Below are 14,128 nucleotides of genomic sequence, written 5' to 3' on the forward strand. Positions count from 1 at the left end.
CTGGTATTGAGGTCAATGCTTTTTACAAGCTAGAATTTTTATCATGAACTGGAGCCCAGAGTTAATTGTACACAAAGACACATTGTTGTTTCCATTAGGATTTACAGTACCACTGAATTCTAATTATTGGCTAACATTTCTTTCAGTGTAATGCTCATTCCTCCTCCCCTTTTTGTGCCAACCCATGTTTCTTTTAGTTGTAGTAGCTTGCACTGGAAAGTGCAAAAATACCCCCGACAAATAAAATGTAACCTCAGCTTTGATGAAACATTCTATTTGTCCCTGCCTAAAACATAAAAACAACAACAAAAAAAGCCGAGAAAACAATTTAATGCAATCTGCAAACTGTAATCTATTGTTTCCTGTTTATCGGCACTGGTTACTTTTAAAGTTCAAAGCCCAGTCCTAGACAAGAGCTATAGAGGAGGTCTTTATCCTTGCTGGCACTAAGCATCCACTTCTTATTGACTAAGGCTCTTATGGACATTAAAATGTTCCCATATTCTTTCTATTTGATGATAAAACAGATGTACTGAAATGCTTCATCAATTGCTATTGCTTCTATGGACTTTTCATGCAAGTAAAACTCATAATTCACTCCTGGAATGTGAGTGGTTTCACAGGCAGAATGTTTGTACGACTGAGCCTTGAATTTCCTTTTTAAAGCAACTGCAGTAGTTTCAAAAGGCATCTAATAAGCATGAGACTGTATATATTAATTGGCTTCGCTCTTAATTTTCCCCCGGTCTACATGCTTGAGTTCTGTGCAGTATGTGAAGCCTCAACCAGACTTGATTTAAGTAGCCCCAAAAGCATAATGGGAAAAAATGATGCACTCAATCAATAAAAATCCCTTTTCTGAACCAATTGTATAAATACTTGGCATCAGTTTATCACTTAGTCTCTAGCCGCTTCAGTCCTGTGTGTTGTTTAATGAACCATAGATATACCTCATATACAAAAAAAAGGTTTTTTTTTGGGCTGGACCGGTCAATTTGAAATGAATTCAAGCCCCGGTGGGGATGACATCAGAGGCGTGATGGGTTTCCAAGCTAAAATAAACCCAGAAAGGGCCCTGGAGAGGTTCCGTGAGTGGGAGGACTGCAGTGTGTGCAGTGCATGGGGTAGGTCCCTGTTGTGTGCATCCCAGAGTCAGAGCCTTGCCAAATGCCTGTGTCATCTACAGTGCCAATAGTCAGCAAGAAGGGAATAAAAAGGTTCTTTATAAAATGGTTTTATGAACTCTTCCCCCTCTCTTACTCTTCTGCAGTGTTCTTCTCCCTCTCCCCTCTTACTTGTCTTCCCGCTCCCACCCACAGTGTGGCTTTGATTCTCACTCTAGATACGGTGGTCTCCATGCAGTTCTCCCAGGTGCCCATATTTGCCTTTTGCTCACCAAGTCAGAGTGTGGTCTTTGGGTGTGTAGGAGGAATTATTCCCTTTCTCATATCCAGCTGACTGTGGCTGCTGCCTCCATGGACAAGCCAAGTCTTGGTCAGCCAAAGGGTTTGGCAATTAGCTGTTTCCTTTCAGCATTTCTTGATAGTGAGAATGTATGAGCTGTTCCCTGAGGGAATCCAAGTAGGACCTGTAGAATCACAGAGAGAGTGGGCTTACCCCCTCCACTGGCTGAGTGAAAAGCTTAGGTGAGCTTGGCAAAAAGTAGCAAAGTCAAGGGGAAGGGTAAAGGGGTCTATACATCTATGAGGGCATGAATTGCTTAACAAAAACATCCACCCAGCACATCTCTGCAGACAGGGACCAGTCTCCTGGGTGTTTGGTTTGACTGTTGTGATAAATGCTTAAAGAGATTGAGTTCCAACCTCTCTCTGTGGATGCTATTTCTTGAGCATGTTTAGGAGTGATCACATAGAAATTACACATCGTTAATGGCCTAGTCTAGTTACATGCTTAATAAACAAAAATTGATTTGGAGGAAGTGACCCAGGCAACATGGGGACCTTTCCCCTCCTGTAGGTTTACGGAGAATAGTGTAGATGTGCTGATGAGAAGCAGCACCATTAAAAGCTATACTATCCTGTCTCTCAGCCTCTGAAAGATCAGGATCCTCTTTCCTGAGGGAAGAGATAGATACTGGTCACTGTGTACCCATGGCTGGGAGAAGTGAACTTTCCTGTGCCCTGGTATGGGTCAACAAATACAGCACAAGAGATGGCACTTGGATTGAGTCTTAGGAAAGAAACCCCAAATGGGACTGTGCATTTGAAAGAGCATTTTGTGCCTCAAAAGGGCAAATATGGGAGGATGGGTCATAGCTCTGTTTTGCTGTGGCACACTGGGAAGTGATGAGAGAAGAGTTCCTGTTGTAAAAGCAGCAAAAGATCAAGTCATTCACTGATGACGTGTGGACAAGACTTTAATGGGGAGGTGACTAAGATTGCCAGCTACTCTTATGCTGCAACAGATCGAGCAGTGATCTGGTTCTCTGAGGGGCAGAGCACGCAGCATCACCCACTGGTAGCTGGTGAGCAGAGGGTGACTCAGATAGCTGGAAAATGACTTTCCTCAACTGCTGGCTTCAGAGTCTTATGTTGAAACACCCAGTTCTGCAAATATCGGTTTTGCTGGTTGTGTGTGATTTGCTGTGCTTGAACAGAGAAGCAACAGAGATGCAGAGAGGACTGTCTCACCATCCAGTCACTGCTCGGAGAGCAAAACATGGTCTTTGACTTGAAGAGATCTTTAAAAGTGGGCAAATCTGCTTAGCAGAATACATACATTTTGACAGGTAACATGGCCATTGTTTGACTTCGGTAAGCCCAATGGCAGGCAGCAGCCATATGTCTGTGGAGAGCCTGTTTTTGCTCTTCCAGAAGAAACTTGGCTGAAAAGTTGGATCCTAACACTGTTTTGGGAGTTGCTATTAGCACAACTGATAGTGGCAGAGCAAACAACTCCCTCTGTAATAAGGACATTTCCCCCATCAGTGAACTTGCCAGAGCTCAGTGAAACAGGATACGTTGAATTGACAGAAAATCCCAGATTTACAGCCTGTAGCTGAAGGAAAGCTTCAACATTCGAACATTCACGTTTTCCACAGCAATCTGAAAAATTTTTGATAAAAAAAGACAGAAAAAGAGAGAAGGAATTTCCTATTTCCGCTCTCTCCCTCTGATTTTAACTGGATTTCTTGGAATCTTTGTAACTTGGGGAACTAAACTGAGCTCTACATGTGCATTTTCCATACATACAATTAACAAACACTTGTCCTTCAGCTCATTTAGTGAGCAAAAGAAAATAGGACAGAATTAACTTTGCTATCCTCCTTTGAAAATGAATTTCACTACTGTGCAGTAAGCACAACCATGGAATACACGATACTGATTTAACACACTGGGAAAATATTCTTTGTTGGACTTAGGCTCTCTTTCCTGGATTATTTTCCTTGTTGGGTTTTGTATTTTTTTTTCCTTTTATTTTTTGGTAACAGCCAGCAGAGACAATCAACATAATTTCTGTATACAAACTGGACACATAGATTTTTTCCAGTCACTTTAATGAGAGCCAGGCTTGTGTAAGGAAACTAAGGGCAAGTTTTTTCCTGCTCCCTCTCATATCAAAAGAAAAGCTTTCATTGACATTATTACTGCTAGGTCAGGATGGAGTGAGATACTGAGAAATAATACTCAGAGAAGAAAAGTAGCATCATCAAGATGCTATAGTATCATTCTTTTATCGCAGGTCACTATCAAAGTGATATAAATGCAAATCACTAATTGCACTAATATTTTGCAGAGAATCTAATGCAGCAGCTATTTAATAAAGCAGAGGATTAGCAGCAATGCAGCAGAGGAATCCTCCCAGTGTTTTTATGTGAGTTTTATCAAGTCTAGAGAACCCATCAAGTTGGAAAGACTACTGCCCTTCATTAATGCAGTAACGCAACAATGAATAAATCAGCATGTCCTTCAAATTCCCAGGGGTCCTCCAGGCCCATACACAGTGTGATTGTAAGACGAGGGGAAGGAAGGCAGGGAAGTCCTAAAGATTAATCAGATAATAAGGGAAATTCCTTAGCACAAGGTCTTTTCCCTCCCCAGCCTCCCCCAGCACCCGCAGAAGCTGTATTGCCCCAGTTTGCAGCAGAGATAAGGATGCCCTGGCCACAGGGAGATGTGCAACAAACACGACTTTATCTCCACCGCCACACGCAGGCTCAGGATCAATGAGCAGTCATCACTCAGACGTCTTGCAGGAAGGATCTGCGAGATGAGACTCCCCCTTTGTGCCCCCCCTTTCCCACCCTTAGAAGTCCCCGGGTCACAGAAGCGGGGCCTTGGGAGAAACAGGAAAACCTTTTACCCCAGGTATGAGCCTGGGTCTCAGCGGCAGCAGCCAAACAAATGAGAAAGGAAGAAAATGCTTGATTTTGACTGTTTGTTTTCTCTTGTTTGTGGAGTTTGCTCCTCAAAGCAACCATTGGAAAGTGGTTTCATTCTGTGAATGCTTTCCTGTGGGCCTGGCAGGAAAACAGAGACCAAAGAAAGGAAAAAAAATCCTGATGCTGGAAACATCTGGATTTTTATATGTGCTTAACATCTCGGGAGAGTCTGTTTTTGTTTGTCCTTCTTGCCAATAAATTCAGTGCCTTTCCCTGAAATATATGGAAGCAGGAAATATATATTAAAGATAAGTATTCCTGGTTAAACTCAAGCTTGGGTTATTAACAACAGTGCGGCCGTGATGAGAAGCAGCGAGGTGATAACCTTTATGAGCAATATTAAGCTATCTCAGCCTCTGCAGAGTTAGCTGTAATCGTTGTGCAAGCCAGACCTTCAAAGGAAAGATAAGATCAGATAACCAAAATACTGTTGTGATTTTGCATCAGTGCTGTTTAAGTTATAATTACTGCTTTTCCTCTCTTTGGTTAAAACGAGGGCGAAAACCAATTTTTTATTTACAAACACATACATATAGATGTATATCTTTGACCTAGCAGACCTGATCCTGCCCTTCTGCTCTGTTCTTGTGAGACCTCACCTGGAGTATTGTGTACATTTCTGTTCTCCTCAGCATAAAAAGGCCATGGAATTGTTGGAAAAAGTCCAGAGGAGGGCCATGAGGATGATCAGGGGACTGGAGCACCTCCCATATGAATATAGGCTGAGAGTATTGAGGCTGTTCAGCCTGGAGAAGAGAAAGCTGCATGGAGACCTCATAGCAGCCTTCCAGTGTCTGAAGTGGGGCTATAGGGATGCTGGGGAGGGACTCTTCATTAGGGACTGTAGTGAAAGGACAAGGGGTAACGGGTTAAAACTTAAACAGGGGAAGTTTAGATTGGGTATAAGGAAGAAATTCTTTACTGTGAGGGTGCTGAGGCACTTTAATGGGTTGCCAGGGAAGCTGTGAATGCTCCATCCCTGGTGGTGTTCAAGGCCAGGTTGGACAGGGCCTTGAGTGACATGGTTTAATGTAAGGTGTCCCTGCCCATGGTAGGGGGGTTGGAAAAGGATGATCCTAAGGTCCTTTCCGACCCTAACTATTCTATGATTCTATGATAATACTATCTCAGGAAGACCCTTGTTAAACTTCTGGTGGCTCAGTCAGATGATTTAGCACACAAACAGGAAAGATGCAGCCTTCACTGTACAGAAGAAGTCACCTGAAGATACAAGATGATGGAGGGAAGATTTAGAAAGGCAAAGTCTCCTTCAAGAAATAGCCGAGAGACAGTGACATGAGCAACAGTCTTCAGCATGTGGGCACTGGAGATTCCAGCCATACTGGCTGGGGCTTATGATTTTTGATACCCGGAATAATCCCGACTTGGCAAAGTGAATGGGATGGATGACTGGTAATGCCTCCTGTGCTTCATCTTGAATACCCACCAACGAGGCTGATGGGGTACCAAAGAAATACTCCCTAGGAGCTACACTTTTGCAGGTTTCATAAACCTGCAAGATCTGTGAAAGCAATAAAAATCTGTGTGCCTACCTAAATCCTTCCCGAGCTATGCAAAATGCTTGCAAAACCAGGGGGTGATTTCCTGCCCAGTGAGATAACCATGTGCTTTATCACTGATTTGGGCTGAAAAAGACTCACACCCTCACCCTGTAACTTTCTTGAGGTCAAGTTTGCTTCCTATATTGCCAGCACTTCTGCTTTGGGTCCTGAGTGGAACAGACTTTCTTGTGGGTATGTTTGTACTTCCCAGTCATTTGCATGTAATTTTATGCAAACATTTTTATCACAGATCAGTTCACACAACCACAAGCTGTGTTTTTATTTTCTCTGTCAGCTGAAAGCTTCGTCTGCATTGCTTTTCTTTCCCCTCTGCTTGCTCCAGTATGACTACATCAAAGTAATTGCACAGGTGCAAACCCTGACTCTCAATGCTCTGCATTTGTGCATTAAAATATTCTGCTTTCCATGTACCTGATGTTGGTCTGAGACAACACCACAGCTTTAGGAGTTTCAGTGAAACATATGCATTAAGGTAATTGCAGCAGAGCAAAACTTGGACAGACAAACAGACCTTTAAGACTTTTCTCGCCAGAGGAGAGAAGTAAATTCTTTACAAAACAGGCAGTCCTGGTGGTGGTGGATCATTTCTTCAAAAGACTCAAATCAAAAGATCAGACAACAGTACAGAATCTTCCATTTTCCAGTCAATAATATACATTCAGATGAAGTGCCTCTGAAGTGTCTGTCCCTAAATGGTTGAGAGGATGAGAGGTAGTGCTGGTGGAAACAGAGGCTGGAGGAGCAGGAGCAGGTCACATCAGGGCCCACTGCAGGACAGGCTTGTACAGTGTGACTGAAACCCTCACTTAACCACACCAGGTAGCACAAACCCCATGATTTCACAGGTAAAGGCATGGTGATCCAGAGTGCAGAGCTCAAACCAGATCATAGTGATGAAAAACACCAGCAAGCTTCAATTTAAAATTGTTGGGTTGGAGCTGGCACCTCCACAAGAATAATGCTTATTATATGGTATCAGTTGCATCTGGTTCTTCTGGGTGATTAAATACTTTTATCTTACAGAACACTGGAAGTTGCTGCTACATCACATTGTGGATTTATCAATAATTAATTCGCAGTTGGGGAAATATGTATTTCACGTCTGTATACACAGGGTGCTCATTGCTCAATGTAAAACATGCTTGATATGAAGTTAATGCTCAGATTTCATTCTTTCCTTTTTCATGGTGGCTTTTACCAGTTTCAGATACAAGGATATACGAATTAACCCTCCAAAGATGCCAGATTCTGGCGCAATGTGAGGAACTGGCTCCCCAGATGAGCCTTGAAATGTCCAGTTTCAGCCCATTGAATTCTTTCTTCCCCAGCCCAATTTTAAATCCTAGAAAACAGGCGCTGACGCTGGATGTGCTGAGGCAGCTGTCAGTGAGCTGTAAAAGCACAGACTGCATCATGATGCCATCAGGGGCCAGGAACTGCTCATGGAAAAGCTCCATGTTTTCACACGCAAAACGGAGTGTAAGGTCTTTGTTAGTACAGCCCAGAGTATTTCACGTTATGGCTCCAGGAAGAGCAGCACATTTAACACAGCGCTGTGATCATGGACAATGCGGCTACATTCTCCCAGTGGTGGATGGCCATAGGAACACGGACCACGATTAACTCCATCAGTGCTGACTGATACACCATGAGCTCCAGCTAATGCCCCTTTCTGAATACAAACAAGAAAATAAAAACAAAAACCACATGGCATGTCAGGAGTTGTTTTTTTTTTTTCCCTACAAGTATTCATATAATTGTATTTTTTTTCTTGTTTTTCTTTTTTATTTCCTAAGAAATAACCAGAGCCAAGGCATGAGCAGGTGCTGCAGGATCTGAGCTGCACTGTCAGCCTCTTTAATGTGACCTTGAACTACCAACCACAAGTACAGACCAGAATAAGCTGGAGCGTGCTCTACAAAGGAATATTCATAGAAGACTCAGATCAGTCTTCAGATTATATTCACCATCATCCCCTTAACTCACATCTCTGCAAGTAAAACCACACCAGGGGAAGAAACTGCTCCACCTTAGTAAAGCTAATTCCTTTTTAGTCCCCGCTTTTTAATTGAGATGTCAGTAGGGAAAAGTTTTTGGAACAAAACTGGGAAGCTTTTTGCTCCAGGAGCAAATGGGTTAAAACAGCGTTGGAGTTTTAAAGCTCTGTTTTGCTCATCCTTAATGGAAATTCAGGGACTGAATTTAGAATTGTGTTTGTTGAGAACACGGAAGAAAGCCTCAACGAGGAGGCTGGCAAAGGGAAATGGTATGCACAGGAATTAAATGTGGTTGGTGTCACTGTGCAGGGCGAGTCTGAACTATGTATGTGCGTGTAAGAATTTGTAGTAGTCTGTGTGCTGGCAAAAGAACTGGCAACCTGCCCTAAAACATCTAATAGGCTCCTCCTGAGGTTTTGAATCCCTCCTTGGTGCTAAGTGACAGAGGAGAACTTGATCCCCATTTTAAAGCACCCCTAAGTGAGGGGTATGTGGGCTATATATGAGGTGGTATTTAGATATAAAAAAATCAGCTTGGACTTTAGTAGAGCTGGGGACCATGTGTAGTATTTGGAACCAGCTCTTCCCACATCAGAACTGGGGGATGCCTGGAGGTCGGTCAGTGCCAGGATCCAGTTTCAGATGCCTTCTCAGGCCCCAGAATCCATTGCTGCTTGCAGCCTGCATTTCATGATTCAAACTTATATGCAAGAGAGCTCCAAGTTCCCTCCTAAGGAAAAAGTAAGTCTGGTTGGTGTCACTCAGTAGCTTCTTCAGCTCTTGCAGTGATCAGCTGACCAGCCTAGCTTTGGCCATAGCCTTTGCCAATTTAGTTACTGATTTCAGAGACTAAAGACAACAAGAAGAGCAATTGCAGCAGTCTGATCTGTTTGCTCTCTGTTTTGATCATGGCTCTTCTGTGTTACTGGCTGATGCTTGCCCATGCCTGCAAGAGCTGAAGAAGACTTCCACAGAGGGTAGACCAACCTACCCACACTTGGTCTACCTGGATTCCCTGAGGTGTCCTTCATGCCACAAGGTTCCTGAGCAGTCTTCATCTCTGCATGGGTTTGCATGAATGGCAGGGCTCTGACCTGCTTTAAGTGAAGAACATTCAATACTTAAAGACTGAAGACAAGATGGCTAAGAGGAAGAGGGATCATCTCAAAACAGCATTTCTCATGTCATTCAGACTCATGGAAAGTCCCTGATTGCCCAGCACCAAGGGTTTGTATTGCTAGGTCAGTTTTGCACAAGTCTCTAGTGAAAGCCATTGGACTTCTGCAGAATCCCTGTAAGAGGAACAAACCCAGTCACCAAACACAAAACCAGCTGTGCTGAGAATTCTCTATTTGCCTCTGATGGCCTCACATGGCACCCACAGAGAAGCATCCATCCTCGTATTTATTGCAACTGTCTAAATGCTTCTTTATATAAAAGCCTGGAATAGCTTCAAAAGCCTCTATCTTAGGAAAATAGGATGCATTTAATAGCCTTCCAGGAAAGTATCACATATAAATTGAACGAGATCATTTAGCCAAGTAGCACTTAATTACAGCCAGAAGAGCAGCACCCAAACTCCATGGAGCTCCTCCATGGGGGAGCTCTTCCTCCTTGGACGGAGACTATAAAAACCAATGGGACTGTGTAAATTCAGCGGGCTCCCTGTCAGGCAGGGATGCAGTTGAAGGGTCCAACTTTTCATCAGCTCTGCTCAGTTTTCTCTTTACCTCAGCAGACTGGAACTGCACCAAGCAGAGCTGCACTGACGACTGTGCAGATGCAGTGTGGGACCTAGAGGAGGTGTTAACTGACTGAGTCAAAGAATACACTAATCAAGATGTTTCCCTCTGCTAATTAAGGTCCTGTGGGGCATCACCTATGTTTTCATGCTTCCCTTACACACAGAATTTTCCCAGAAGGCCACAGTAGAAAAAACAGCTGCCTTCCAGCAAGCTTCAAACTTTCTATCCACCTTCACTGAAGCAGATGAAAGCAGCTGTCACCTCACTAAAATGGAACATTTGAGTGGTTAAACTGAAGGCCAAAGAGGCTAAATTAGTGTTATTTTTAGCCAAAGTTTGCTACCACTCAGCAGAAAACTGCCAATCCAGCAAGCCTGCTGCTTCATATATAAATACTGGTGCTTGGTGAGACAAGCAGGCTCTCTGTGAGGCATAGGAGGCCAGGAGAGCAGAGAGACTATTGTACCCCTGTCCAATAACCAGGTTGCAATGCATTATATGAGAAAGGTCCGGGAGAAATTGCCCTTCCAGACAAATGGCAGAGCCTGTCCTTAGCAGTCTGTGCACCAACATGGCAGAGCAACTCCTCCTGCTGCTTGGAGGCAACCTGCCCCTTTTACAACAAACAGTCCCTGGGTAAAGAAACTGGGACATCTCAGCATTGCTCAAGGACTGGCCCAGCCCAGCATCCCAGGAAAGGACTTGGTGATGGGAGCAAAGGTCCTGCAGCATCTGTCGCAGGCACCTGCGTTAGTGCCTTAGTCACCTCCGATGGCACCGACTCCCACTTCTCAAGGGTGGGAGGACTCCAGGCTCCTGAGTCACTTCCCTCTCCTTGCTCCATTGCTGGGGCTTGCACCAACCAAACACTCCCACTGATGGTACCCATCAGGGTGCCCTCAAGGCTGGGCTGATGGTGCATGTTTGGGAACCCCAAGAGAGCAGCTGACAGCTCTCTGCTGCTCGCAGCCCTGGCTGGTGTGAGGTGAGGATGAGGAATGCCCGATTTAGGTTTTTGTAGACATCTCCAGTGTTGATTAGTTTCGGTGATACTAAACATTAACATTCTGTCCCCTGAGCTCTTTGCCTTTCAGAACAGGACGCCTACTCGTTAATTAGTTCAGGCTTTTACCCGAAGGGTTATTTTGGGGATTGGCTTAACGTTACAGAGTGCTCAGTCTGTGCTCTGACCAAGTAGTTTGCTGTGAATCTGGAGCTGACATCACATCATTTAGTTCATTTATTTAAGTGTTGATTTGTAGCTGATGCACCCACGGGTAATGCTGACAGCAGCTCCTATTTCTTCATTAAAATACAGTGAAATAAACACAGCCCTCACACCTCGTCTTTCCTTAGCTGTAACCTGCTCACACAAGGAATAGTCATAGCATCACTGATGACAGCTAGGGCCACTCAGCAGTGGTATCACTTTTATCCCTGATGTTTCTGGATGGCATTTGAGACAAGAGAATACCTGGGGCTCCACCCAGCCAAAAGATGCTGTCAGTATCTCTGCAGACACAGGAAATCTGTTTAATTTAGGGCGCAAATGAGGTTACTGGTTTGGACACAAAACCTGCCAGCACAGATCTGGACCCGTGCTGGAAGGATGACTGGGCCCTGGCAGGGATGGGGTTCTGGTTCCCAGACCTCCTGTTGTCCTTGGCTGTGCCTCCACAACTTGGGTCACTATCCCACAGTTTCTGCTTTCCCTCCATTCCTTTGCCCAACCTTTCTATTTCTTTCAGATGTCATTTGGCCCTGTGTTGGCACTTCACCAGTTTTAACAGTACCTTGTAACATCGCTGGCCGTGGTAAGTAAAAGATCCCATGATATCACCTGTACATGATCCAGTCAGTGAGTAAGGAGCACAGAAACCATATCCTTCCCAATGGCAATGACAAAACAGTTTACTTCTGAATATCTTGAAGACATAATTTCAGAGACGGGAAATTGAGGCAATGGTAAGTTTTTGCAAAACATTTGTGGTATGATAGAGAACCAGATCCAGCTCCCAAAGGATCAGTCTCATAGACAGTTCATTGAACTACTATCCTTTAGACATATAAACAGCAAGATTGTCAGGGCCTGGGCAGCTTGCACAGCTCTGAGCTTCTCTCAAACTCCCTGCAAAGCAGTGCTGGAAACCTAAGTTCTGGATTGTCTCACAGCAGGTTACAAGGCTGGTGTTTGACATTTGCATGGGAGAGGTTTGGTTCCCGTGCTCAGATGTGATTTGAAGCACATTCTTCCTTAAAGCCATGGCCACGCTGTGGCTGCAGAGACGGTCTCATGCTCTGCTCCAGGACCCTGTGCTGCTGCAGTGGCCAGGTCTGGACAAGGGGCCATGTGGCAGGCACATTGGGGTAGTGGTGGAAGTGCTGTGGCAGGAGAGTGTCAGCCAAATACTAGACGAGTGAGTTTCGCTTGCAGATCATGTGAGGTTCAGTAGTTTGCTGTCACTGCTGGGAACCATCCAGAGTATCATTTTGGGTCAAGCACTGACACAGGGAAAGCTAAAAGCTATGAAAAGCATCTCACTCCACCAGCTGCTAGGAGAGTGGAGCCCTGAGTAAAGGCTTTGGCGAGAGGTTGAACATCCTGCTGGGCAATGGCACCTCATCTAACCTATACAGAAGGAGAGCACAGCTGTAGATCTCTGTACACAGCCATCAGATGATGAGTTCTGAGGGCATAAATGAGGCTGGCACAGATTTGTGAGGTGGTAGCAGGGGACTGCAGGAGTGCGAGGTGCAGTCTTTGCTGCACAGAGAGCTGCAGCTTGTCCTGCTGCTGGGATCAGCATTTTTGCTTTCCCTGTTCATGGCCATGTGCTGCCACATTGGTACTCCTGGCTTATGAGAGAATTGACTTCAAGTAGTGCTGGTGGAGTAGCTTGTGGTATGCAATGTGCTCCTTTGGGAAACAGCATACTACACAGCAAAATCGTCATACTGGTAACAACAGTAGATGAGTCTAATACTAGGACATAGTGAACATCACCCTGATGAATGTTATTTCCTTTCATTGATTATTACTAGATTTCAAACCAGAACCTCAAATAAAGGAATTATCCATAAATGTTTGTGTAACGGCTTCTTCTGTCTACCTCAGGGTTACCTGGTTTGGGTTACTGTCACTATCAAGATAATAGATAAAATGCATGAGAAGCCTAATCCTAGCCATCAGTTCTTACTCTCCTGTGCAGTGTGAGTTTGTATCTGTTCATGGATCCTGAGCTGGCCCATCTCCAGCTGGAACCAATTCCTAAATCAGAAGGAACACTGGGTCCCCTTAAGCCCTGAGCAATTTAAAAGTTCTCTCCCATCACAACAGCTTTGACCTGGACCGCCTTCTTTAAACTGCCTCCAGAGTATTCTGTTTCATAACCAAATTGTTCATTACTGTTGCTCTCTCTAAACTAGCTTTCTGAACTTAATGGGGCTCCTCTTCAGGATGTACCTTTCGCATAAGCAGTCTTGATGTCTTATTTTGGCCGTTCTGTGCTTGAATGCCCTCTGTATGGGAAACTTGGTGACAACAGAACAGCATCTCTCGCTGTAAAACTGCTCCATATCCATTCTGTGTTTATAAGTGCACAGTAACATCACGCTACTTTAATTATATGTTTTTCTGCCCCTTCTCTTTCATCTTTCTGTAACTTTGTCAAGGTTGTAAACACACCTAGGCCTTAAGGCTCCTTCAGCAAGAGCTGCTTTCAAATCCATCTACGCCTTTTGCTTCGGTAGAGCTCTGTGTTCTGTACCTCTCCAAACTGCAGGGCTGCAGTAAATGCCTGAGAATAATGTATGCGAGTGAAGCATATACAATAAAAGCAGAATCGTGTGACAGTGTTAGCAAGCATCTCTGATGAAAGATGAACACAGAGGTTGCAAGAGCCTTTCTCACATGTAGTTTTTGAGTGCTTAGCAGACTTTCCATTGTTTTGATGCTCTGGTTTATTAAAAACTCCTTGACATATCAACTTGTTTCACAATGGTTACCATTATTCACAGACCGATTCTTTGTGTGTTAGGCTGACAACTCATATGAAGATTTCCTGTCCCATAGTGGATTGCTTTTAAAATTGTTTGTTTTAATTTGCCTTGTGGGCTTTTTGGGTTAAATGAATGTAGAATTGATTCACTGGGAAGATGTAGGATTTTCCTGCAGAATAGCTATTATTCTTCAAGAAATCCAAGCTGCTCAAAGATGCTTCCCCTTTAAACAAGACACAAAAAGAAATCAACCATTGCCTGGATAATGCCATTCTCATCAACATGCAAGGAGCTTGCTTGTCTGTCAAGTCGCCCACATCTTCTCAATCACTCCCTTTCATTTATCCTATTATGCCCCTATTTTAACTCATGCTGTGGCTGATACTCAATGACAGAAAGAAG

The sequence above is a fragment of the Neopsephotus bourkii genome, unplaced genomic scaffold (genome assembly GCF_033783945.1).
Source record: "Neopsephotus bourkii isolate Nb327-2 ecotype Australia unplaced genomic scaffold, CSIRO-AGI_Nbou_v1 NB_1787, whole genome shotgun sequence".
Lineage (NCBI taxonomy): Eukaryota > Metazoa > Chordata > Aves > Psittaciformes > Psittacidae > Neopsephotus > Neopsephotus bourkii.